Consider the following 11,407-nt stretch of genomic DNA (forward strand, 5'->3'; position numbering starts at 1 on the left):
ACCTCCTCCTCCTCCTCCTCCTCCTCCTCTCTCTCTCTCTTCTCTCTCTCTCTCTCTCTCTCTCTCTCTCTCTCTCTCTCTCTCTCTCTCATTACAGGCCACCAGAACCTGAGCAGCCTCCCTCCCACCGTGCCCTGTCACCACACATTTTCCTCTCTGGAGCCAGCTGACCATGGCCTGAGCCTCAGAAACCAACCACTAACATAAATCTCTCCTCCTCTAAGTGGTTTCTTGTCAGCTCTGTTGTTCATAGTGACGAAAACCCAACTCTGTACTTGGAACAAGAAACAAATCCCTGTCACCTCCCCTTGCTGCTGGGCACTCCACAAGTAGCTCTCATGGCCATGGGGAACCTGGCTTTGGGTCCCCCATGGTGCCTGTGTACAATTCCAAAGGACCTACTTTAAGTAAATAGCGGGTTTCTCCGTCCTGCAGAGACGGCCTTTACAGTGTGATCACCTCATTCTGTTCCCACTGATTCCAAATCTACCCTGGGAAGGACGTCTGAGCCCAGGACCTCGACCCCTGAGCCCCGTCCCCAGCCCTATTTTGCATTTTATTTAGAGACAGGGTCACACTGAGTTGCTTGGGGCCTCGCTTTGGCTGAGGCTGGCTTTGAACTTACCATCCTCCTGCCTCAGCCTCCCGAGCTCTGGGATGACAGGTGTGTGCCTTCGTGCCAAGCAGAGATTTTTCCATCCAAAGAGACAACACCGGTGACATCCCAGCTGATGGATGTGACGTCCCCGCCACTGCCTGAATTGCCTCTGCAGATCGCACTCCCTCAATATGACAAAATAATAAGATTTGCCCTCAAGTATCACCCCATCGTGCTCAGGAGCTGAGAAATAAATCTGGAAACTTAATTCACACGGGGAGCCCTGGGCGCTCTGGGCACAGATGGAAATGACCCTGGGATCTGTCACAATGCAAGACACGTCACTTAGAAAATAAAATCCACCCACAGGAGGGAAGATGCATTTGAGGCAAAATGAAGAGAGCCACATTGTAAGCGCTCCGGCACGTTGATGCAGGAGGGCCTTCTGCCCAGGTCTGCACCAATCCATTGGTGTGATAAAAAGTGACAGTGTCCCTTTCTCATCTCCACCCAGCCCTTATCTGACACATTCAAAAGAGGATTTGTCCAGGATTCTGTGTAAACAGAGAAACGCACTATCTCCCAGCACATCCAAGGGAAGGGTGTGGGCTCTGATGGACATGTCCCAGAGCCCCGCGGATGAGCATCTCATGACCCGCTGAGCAAAACAGAGAGCCGTTGCTGTTTTTCTATTAATTTACTTTTAATGCCATTCAGGTTTCCCTGAGTGGATTTATTCCCAGATTTCTTTCTTTCTTTTTCTTTCTTTTTTTTTTTTCTGGTACCAGGGATTGACCTCAGGGACACTGGACCCCTGAGCCCCGTCCCCAGCCCTATTTTGCATTTTATTTAGAGACAGGGTCTCCCTGAGCTGCTTAGGGCCTCACTTTGGCTGAGGCTGGCTTTGACCTCAGGATCCTCCTGCCTCAGCCTCCCGAGCTGCTGGGATGACAGATGTGAGCCACCACACCTGGCCCTAAACATCATCTTTTGAGCAGGTGACCTAACATTTCTAAGTGACAATCAAAACCATCACAAATCTTGCAAACCCAGCCCCTTTGCTGAGGCAGGTCAGCGTGGACCCTCAGAGGGGACCCTGTGACCTCTTAGCCGCACTCCAACAATCGTGTTTATGATGCACAGGGTGGGAGCGTCGCAAGTAAAATGCAGGAGTCCCTGGGGCAGAAGCAGCACTTAACATCCAGGATGGGGAGAAAAAAACAAAATGTCAATGCACTATGCTTAGAAAACCTGCTTCGATGACATTTCTAGATGTCTGGAGGTCAACTGGACACCACGCCGTCACTGATTTCCGTGCAAAGATTCTCCCCTGAAACTGGGGGTAGGAATAGTCTGTGATAATTTGTTGCGAATATTATTTCTTTTTCTTTCCTTTATTTTTTTATTTTATTTTTATTTTTATATTTTGGTGCTGGGGCTTGAACCCAGAAACACCTGACCACTGAGCCACATCCCCAGCTTTTTTTATTTATTTTTCATTAACAAACACGGTCTCACTAGTTTCCTTAGGGCCGCTAAGTGCCTGAGGCTGGCCTCCAACTTGCGATCCTCCTCCCTCAGCCTCCAGAGGGACTGGGATGATAGGCACACGTCACCACACCAGGCCAGGCCCACCAACTCTCGAGCCCCGATGCCTGGCTTTCTTTTCGAAGTCTGTCATATCCTTGGCAACCCCTGCGTCTGTCTTTCCAGCAGAGACATCTGGAGTGTGGGGGGCACATGTGAGATGCAGACTGTGTTCATTATACCTTCTGTCCCCTGAGTGTCCTCTGGATGCCCTGAAGACACAGCCTTTAACCCACAGGGACCCAGCGCCATTGTGAGGGTGGGACCCACCAAGAAGATCATTTCAGCTCTGCAGAATCTAAAGACAGGAGAATGAATGGGACATCATGACCCTGTGTGTGTATATGACCACAGGACCCTTGTGATGCTACATCACGTCCAACCGGAAGGAGGAGAAGTGACACTCCACTTACGTCCGGTATGTCCAAGTGCCTGCTACTGCCATGTAGAACTAATCAGAACAAATAAAAAAAATCAATAATGAAGAAAACATTTAAATGCAAAATCAGATAAATGAATATAGTGTGGTGAGTAGAAATCCAAATCACTTATGCCTTTGAGACTCAAGAAAAAAAAAAAATATATATATATATACATTCGACCTTTGGTGATTTGGGATTGGCTTATTTCACTCAGCTTGATAGTCTTCAACTGTATCCTGCAAATGCCATCATTCCATTCTTCTTCATGACTGAATAATATTCCATTGTGTATACACCACATTTTATTTATCCATTCATCTACTGAAGGGAACCTAGGTCTGTTCCATAGTTCAGCTATTGTGAGTTGAGATGCTATCAACATTGATGTGGCTGTGTAATTATACCATGATGATTTTAAGTCCTTTAGGTATAGATGGAGGAGTGGACTGGCTGGGTCAAATGGTGGTTCCCTTCCTAGTTTCTTGAGGAATTTTCTTCAAGGGGAAATGACAGTGATGATAATTTGGGTTTTGCCTAAGGGCTCTGCAGGACAACCCTGGACACTTTGTCTAGCAACCTGTCCTCACCAGGTTGTCCGTGCCGATGATGGACATTGCTCTACCGTAGGATCTCCTGGGACCCGTGGGTCCACTCCGCAGTATGGCTCTCTTTGGAAGACTTGCCCACTGGCCATGATTGCAGGTAACCATCACTCCAGGGGCTCCTCATACTGAGCCATGATAGCATTTACTGAACTTGGGACATCTGACCTTCCTCTTGATCCATATCCGCATCCCACAGTATCTGCTTGGTCCTCTGGTGCCTACCACCAAAACCCAGTCACTTCCAAATAGCCACGACATTCTCAGACACCCCGCATAGGAAACATGTTTTTTTTTTAACCCATCTAAAGTCATTGCATCATTTACTTTGGTGTCCGATAAAGTTATTAAGCGATCGTCCTGTTAGTGTGAACGCAGAGAAGACCTCGACACATTTATTAACAAACATAAGTTCATTAAAGCCATCGGTGGCTACATAATTTATGGAGTGATTAATTCTGACTTAAACAATTATTTACTCGAGATTCAATTTCGCTCAGAAAACCCGGGGTAATGTTTCTCCGGCGCGGCCATAATAAAGTTCTTATGTAATGACTAATTAGTTTCAGGGATGACAAATGTTTTAATTAAAACCAGCGGAACCCGGGGAACATTTATCACTATTTTTCTCCTTTTCCCATTATTCTCTTGAGATCGACTTTGAGTTCACCCGAAGGACGGAAACCCATATGTCAATGGCAAGATTTTTTGTTTTTTCCGGGTGATTCTGCCAATGGGGACGGATATAACTGGGAGGACCACCTCTTCTTGTTTCCAATACTCTACAAAATATATCTGAGCACATAAAAAAATCAGTGAGCTGCTCACTCGGTTCCAGAGATGCATAATGAGTCTAAGTCACTGGAATCAAACAAAACCCCAGGGGATTTTTTTTTTATGTTGCATATGGAACCAAAACAGATCCCCAAGAGGTGATTTGGACCATCTCTGTCCATTCCATCGAAGGTCTCCCTCGATTCAGTCCAGATTTGGAGGGCTCCATCCTGTCTTGCATGATCTGCAACCTTTTGGCCACCATCTTTGTCTCTGGTGAGGAATGGATGGTCCATGGAGGTCCCCACTTGTTGGGATCTATTGGAACCTAATGTCCACCCCAATTGTGAGATAGAAGAAGTTGAACCCCTGATGGTGGTTTGGGGAGGACACCTCAGCTGGAGGATGTCCAGTGGGGTCTTCCACAAAGGCCAACACACTCTGGACTTCCATTCTCCATCTGTGTGCAGCAAATCTTTAGTGGACATCTAGTCCACTGGTTTTCCAGGTGCATCGTGCAATATCCCTGGCTCAGAAAGCCCCACATGCAAAGGTCAGAGGCTGATGTGTGTTTCTACTGTGGTCAGAATGTGTCAGTCCCGACTCTCAGGATCCATGTTAAAGTCTGAGGTAAGCAAGAACAAGATGGCGGAAGGGAGTGGATGAGAATCACAGATAAAGGGACTTGGGACAAGGTATATTCCCCAAGGACATGCTCCCAGTGCCTCACTTTCTCCATCCATGTCCCACCTGCCCACCATTCCCACCAGCCACCGTCGTCCATCCAGGTGTGGATGGATTAATCCACTGATGGATTAAACCCAGATTTTAAACCTAACAAGGCCCCTTAAAAATGGACCCCAGGGGACTCCCAGCTACACGCTGGTAGCATCCAATGGATACAAGCCAATGAGGCTGGAGAGCACCCTACAATGAACCATTTCAAAAAAAAAATTCACTGTGGTCAAAACATGGTGACATCAGGACATGGGACTCCTCAAGAATTTGAAGAATAAGGAATGCTGAAAAGATGGTTTAATCCATGCAACGTCGTTGGCCAAGATGGCGGAGAAGAAGAACATGGAACCAGGGAATGACAGGTGGAGCGTTGAGAAGATGAATGGTTCTCCTGAATCTGTAGGAAGGCACCCACCAGCCCACCTGTCCATCTTGGCTAAGTGAGATCCATGCACTTGGAACATCTCAAGGTGCAAGATCATCAGATTGGGGTGGTGCCAAGCCGCCATGTTTGTGCTCATTTTTTTAACGGCCCTCAAAAAACTCACAACAGTTTATGATGTGGTTCCTTCATCCACGGATGTAGACGGCACCTCTCCGTTCCTCACTGATGGGTGTTCTCCCCTCATCTCTGGTTCCCAGACACACGTGTGAAAATGATGAGTCTTATTCTGGACAGAACTTCCAAAGCCAGTGGGAAGCCACTTGTTTTCTCTTTTCCTTCTATTTCAAAACCCAACAATATTCAAGAAGTGAGTTCCCCCATTCACCCTGGAAACTGAGTCAAAGGAAAGCTAAACTATTAATCAAAAACTCACCACCAAGGAATGATGAATGTGTGAGGAGATGAAGATGCTCTATATCTCCATTCGATTTTCACACAATACGTGGAAGTATTATATGCCTGTTAAAAATGAAATTAGAAAAGAATTCACACAGGAACTTCCACAATAAAACCTATGAAACAAAACTCAGGCAATTTATGTAATGTCTTCAAAAACATTGCTAATAATTTATACATCTAAGTGTTTTCAAGATGAATTTTTACTTAAGATCTTCATGTTTTGTTTTGTTTTAAATCCTGAGATTCTTGAAATTCTTCCCTTGGTTGATTTTTTTTTTTTTTTCATTTTGAATTTTTTGACCCAATTTGAAATTAAACATCAGAGGCACTAGTTTTTCCAATCTTTTTAATTTCACTGTGGATCTTCACACCTTTCACCCATCAGAGTGAACCAACAGAAAGAGGGGTAGGAAGCATCTATCGAAATTGCAATATTCACAGGGAAGACACGAGCATTTGGGGGAATTGTTTGGGGTTTTCTTCTCCATTATATTCTTCTTGTTGTTTTATTTTTGTTTATAATACATTGGCCACAAACCCACTTCCAAACATATCTCTGAGCATTAAATTTATCAAATACTAGGAAATCTGCTCTACACAGCAAATTTGAATGATTTGACTTGATTTCCTGTACATTTTTCCAAAAAAAAAAAAATCTCTCCTGGTGCATACATCATTTTTTAAATCTATTTTAGTGGCTACCTTGCAAAGGCACATTTTCTTTTTCATAAGCGCAACCATTGACTGCGGTATGCAGACGGCCTATTACTTAATTAACACCAGTTAATTAGTCACTTTGCACCTCCAGATCTTCATATGGTCTTTGCATTATTTATGTGATGGTATTTTACCTGAGAGCATCTCAATGGCATATGGTGGCCACATTTGATTTAAAAAAAAAAAAAAGTAGTTTATTCTCTAGGTATTTGCATTTATGTTAATGGGCAAGACATTAGTGACCACAGAAAAGCAACCTTAGATTATTTCCAAGAAAAAGCTTCAAAATATCAGCAATATTTGTTGAGGTTGAAATATGCAATATCACTTCCACCAAGTTTCCTACGTACATCTGTGAATACACCACCGTGAACCTCACCGTTATCTACATCCACAAGAAATTAAAAGAAATAACCGTGTGCAATGGCAGAAATAGAAAGCAAGAAATTTGATCTTTTTCATATATGAGTAACACTTTTATTACTAAGCTCTTGGATGCTTTTCTAATATTTGCAAGAAAAAGTGACATATTAGTTTATCAGGAAGTGGTGGAATCCAGACAGCATGAGTTTGAGTCTCGTATTGATCCCAGGTGGTCTCGTTAGGAACGAATTCAGGATGTGAGTCTTGGGACATCTCTACATCCCAAGAAAAATAAATCTTTAGATCAATCATAAAATGCTGGACAAAGATGCAAAATCCATGGTTTGCATTTAGGTCACTCATTATATTCCAGGTTGGATGTCTCTTCAGTCTCTGATGCCTGTGTGTCCCAAGGACGCTGAGTTACAATAGTCCGATTCACATACCTTGAAATCACCAAAGCAGGGACGTAGAGTTTAAAAACGGAAAACAAGTATATAAAAAAGGTTAAAAAAATCAAAAAGAGACAAACTCACATTATAACAAGTCACTGGTGCAAGAACTAAATCACCCTTGGAAGGAAGGCATTAAACCTTATCACTAAAGTCCGCATACCTGAAATACCATTACATCATGGGCCAAACTCCAACCTGAGTTTTGGAGGAGACAAATGACATCCAAACCATGCATGGAACATTCCAGAAACCCCAAACTGTCAGGACTCGAGTGGCCAACTCTAGGTATTCAACGTCACATGTCACTGGGTTTTAGTCTATTTTGCCTAATTGCTTTTTATCCTTGTTCTTCTACATCATTGAATCTGCTCTTTGCAATTCCAAGATTTCACAAAGCACTTTTTACCATAGGTGGAGCTGTTCCTACACTCAAAGAAGTTTCAGGGGTATTTTTACATTCATTTGGAACTTGTTTTAGGAGTGTTTTTGCATTCAAGTATAAGAAAATAAAGAACGATCTTCTCTTTCACTACCTGATCGTTACTGGGATTTACATGATTTTGAATGAGTTCATTTCAAGCTCAGATTTGATAAATGATGAATTTCAATTATCCCTTGAATCAGAAAATCCTAAATATGTAAATGGAAAAATAAGTGAAAAATATAAAGATGAAAAAGGAATGAGTAAACATATTCAAAATGCTCAATTACGAAACTAGATTGGAAAGTGCAGAGTACAAACAATTAAACATAATTTTTGCCTAAATTTAAATTAAGGGAAGAGAGACAGGTAATATTAGGTGAATGCTTCAACAAAATATAATCATTTTTCTGCCATTATCCTGGAATTGTTAACCACAAAATTTAGTGTAAAAGAAAATATATAATTTAAATTAATAAATACAGGGGGGAGCATGCCTGAAAAATTACTATTTTTTAAAGTCATTCTGATTGTGAGCCTATAAATTGAAGGCAGAAAATGAAAACGCTACTCAGAAATATCACATCAGCCAGCAAGAATCATGTTGGGCATCAACCGGCAAAAATAAGTCGCTCTTGTTTATAACAATAATGTTAGAAAATATTACTCAAAAAAAGTAACTTCACATTAGCATCACACAAAGATGGGAATTACTCCAAAAAGATAACTTTCAGTCATGAATATTTTTAGTGACCTCTGTGTGGTTTAAAACAAGATGGTAGATAGATTTGGTTATTAACCAACATTAATGGATATAATATGTGATAAGCTTTTGAATATTTCAAACTATTGTTTAATTGTATGACTGACCTCTCTATCAAGGCTTCTTTCTTTCTCTATGACATTCCATACCACCATCCTTAATATAGAACCTAAAACTGAGATGCTATGGAGTTAGTTTTCCTTCTTTGTACAGATGTTTCCTTCTGTGGTCTTCTGATATGTTTCTTTCCACTTGTTTGCCTTGTAATCCACCAAACTCGATTCCTTTCCCAAGGAATTTCTTACTGCTGTGACAGTGGAGGCCTATTCTAGTGTCTCCAGCATGTCATCTTACTAACATGGAATGCTTCTGCCCATGGATACCTGCGACGTCCTTCACTCCCATTATTATCATCATCTTCTCCATCTTGATTTTTTAAAAATATTTTTTAGTTGTCCATGGATCTTTATTTTATTTATTTGCAGGAGGTGCTGAGAATCGAACCCAGTGCCTTGCACATGCTAGGCAAGCACTCTACCGCTGAGCCACAACCCCAGTGTCGCCATCTTGATTTTTATATCATTTTTAGGTTCCATCATCTTCTCATGTATTCTTTTCTTTCTCGTTGGCTGTTTGGTTAAACCATTCAAATTCACTTTTTCCAAAAGGACAGTTTACATTCATATCTTTTCTCTGTTTTTTTTTTTCCTTCTGCAAGTGTAACTCTTTCCAAAAAGAGATTCCTTATCTCTCTACAAGTTTTTTCTCCCATTAGGTTGGGTGTCTGTTCTTTGTATTAACGTGTCACAGGCAGACGGACTTCTCCACATGCTGTATCTAAGTGAATCTTCACATCAACATAGAAGTGTTATCCTACCCTCATTTGCCATGTGGAGAAATTATTTTGGCAATGCTTTTTATCATTCATCCAAAACATACAGCTCAAACTCTAGAACTGATGGTCAAACACAATTCTTTCTAAGTCCCTGGACATTATGACTCACATCTTTGCTTCTTCTTGTCCTTAGCAACGAACAAAGAAAAGTCTCATCCTCTCCTTCTGAGTTCAAATCTTCGATGTCCTCAAATGCGCCTCTTTGGGGACACCATCAAGATCCATTTAATGTGCATTAACAAAGCCACCACCATGACAAACATCTATCCCGTGTCACAGTGCTTCATTGGAAGTCCATAGTTATCAGCTCTGCTAAATAGAAGATCTACAAGGTCTTCCTCATCTTTTTTTATAATGTCTTAGCATGTGTTGCTATAACAAATATGCCACAGACTGTGCAGCTTAAACAAAAAAAAAAAACATTTATTTCTCACAGCTCTGGAGGCTGAAGAGTCCAAGATCCAATTGCTGGTGGATGTTGTCTGTGGTAAGGACTCTATTCCTGGTTTGCAGACAGCCACCTTCTGGTTGTATCTACACATGTTGGAGAGAAGAAAGAACCAGCAAGCTCTGTCATTTTTTTTTTAGATGGCACTAATCTCAAAACGAGGGCTTTGCTTTTTGACCCATCACCTCCCCAAGTCTCTCCTCCTATTGAAAATCCCATTGGGTGCCATGATGTCAACATACAAACATGCACAGATGCACATTCAGTCCTTTCTGAGCTCCTAGAGGAGAATAACTATTTTTCTTGCCATTTCCAAGACAAGATTTTTTTCCCATTTATTTTAAATTATGATTCCCCACAACTCTTGGAAAAATCACTATTTTTTCCCCCAAAGTTATCCACTGGAATTTTTCTGTTCTTGTTCATCAAGTTCACCCACATTTCCCAGAGGAAATTCGAGCCCTAATTAAGCTTTCAAGACTGCACCATCCTATAAAAACTACATAATTAAAAGATCCTCAGGACGAGGAGATGCCAGAATGCAATTTTACGCATACACACCTGTCCATATCCCAGCGCCAACATAAGATGTTTATGTTCTGCAGGGAACAGGTCTTATCTGGGGGACAGGGGAGGAAAAACAAGAGAAGCTATCAGAATAATGACCATCAGTAATTGCTTCCTTAAAAAAAATAAATCTCTTTTATCAATTAATCACATTTATCACCTGGTAAAGTTTAGGATGCTGACTGCATGCAGCCCTGAAGCAGAGAAACACTGAATCAGCAATCTCTTCTCTGCTTTGTCCTTAAGATTCTTTCCCCACCTCTGCAAAATCTGCCAAATTCTCAGGCAAAGCAGCAACCCACCTTGAACACACAACACTGCGTCTTTACCTTTTCATGATTTTGCTCTCAACCATGTTAGGCTGAAACCCTCCCAGTAGGATGGCACTGGACAGTAGGAATTCGGTGGAAGGAACCAGAGGAGATAGGTGGCCCATTGTTGACCAAAGGGTCATTTTCAAGTCTTTGGCTGTCTTTGGAAAAAATGTTTCCACTCTGGTTTTCTTTCTTAGATATTTTCATTACTAGGAAGAAGATAGATGAGAGAGTTAGATTTTGTATTTTGCATCGACTCCTGTGTTTTATTTCTGCTGCTTCCTGTCTTCCCTGAGTGAAGAAGCTTTCCTCCACCAAGCCTGTCCGCCATTTTGTTCTGCCTTCTCTGAGACCCAGAGCCATGGGGCCATCCAAGATTGGACTCAGACCTCTGAAATCATGAGCCAAAACAAACTTTTGCTCCTGTCAGTTTCTCTTGGTGGGGAGATTGGTCATAATGATGCCACAGTGATGCATATTTGAAACAGGAATGGAGAATATCTGGAATTTTCCATTTCAGAATGTCAGTCCACCATTGACCACTTTCTGAAAAGTGAAATGGCAGATAAAATTGAATGGACATCTGGACACCCGTACACCTGCAAATGTACTTGAATGTGCCCACCACCTTGGTTGGCTCCAGTCCATGATGATGATCCATCTGGACACATTGGACTCCCGCCCATCATTCCCTGGGAATTGATTATGGGACACCTCCTTCATTCCTGAAGCAGATACCTTGGAAGGAGGAATTGTGGAGGTGCTTGTCACACAATTCAAATTTCAAGAACTGGGCCATGATTCCAGGTGGCCCAGTAAGTGACCTCCAGAACCACATTCTTCAAATAGAGACCGTGAAATAAAAGCTGAGCAAGATATTCTGTTCTCGGAGAATCTTT

General features: G+C 42.1%; 1 long non-coding RNA gene across 1 annotated transcript in view; it reads right to left on the minus strand.

Annotated features, from left to right (window-relative positions):
• LOC125614499 overlaps positions 1-11,030 on the minus strand; it is a 14,452-nt gene extending 3,422 nt beyond the window's left edge. The window contains exons 1-4 of the long non-coding RNA XR_007345079.1: positions 10,524-11,030; positions 10,189-10,246; positions 9,614-9,713; positions 5,540-5,625 (exon numbers count right to left, since the gene is read on the minus strand). This is a non-coding gene — a long non-coding RNA (uncharacterized LOC125614499). The remainder of the gene's footprint in view (positions 1-5,539; positions 5,626-9,613; positions 9,714-10,188; positions 10,247-10,523) is intronic.
• Between the last annotated feature and the right edge of the window lie 377 nt (positions 11,031-11,407).

Source organism: Marmota marmota, unplaced genomic scaffold (genome assembly GCF_001458135.2).
Source record: "Marmota marmota marmota unplaced genomic scaffold, marMar, whole genome shotgun sequence".
Taxonomy (NCBI): Eukaryota; Metazoa; Chordata; class Mammalia; order Rodentia; family Sciuridae; genus Marmota; species Marmota marmota.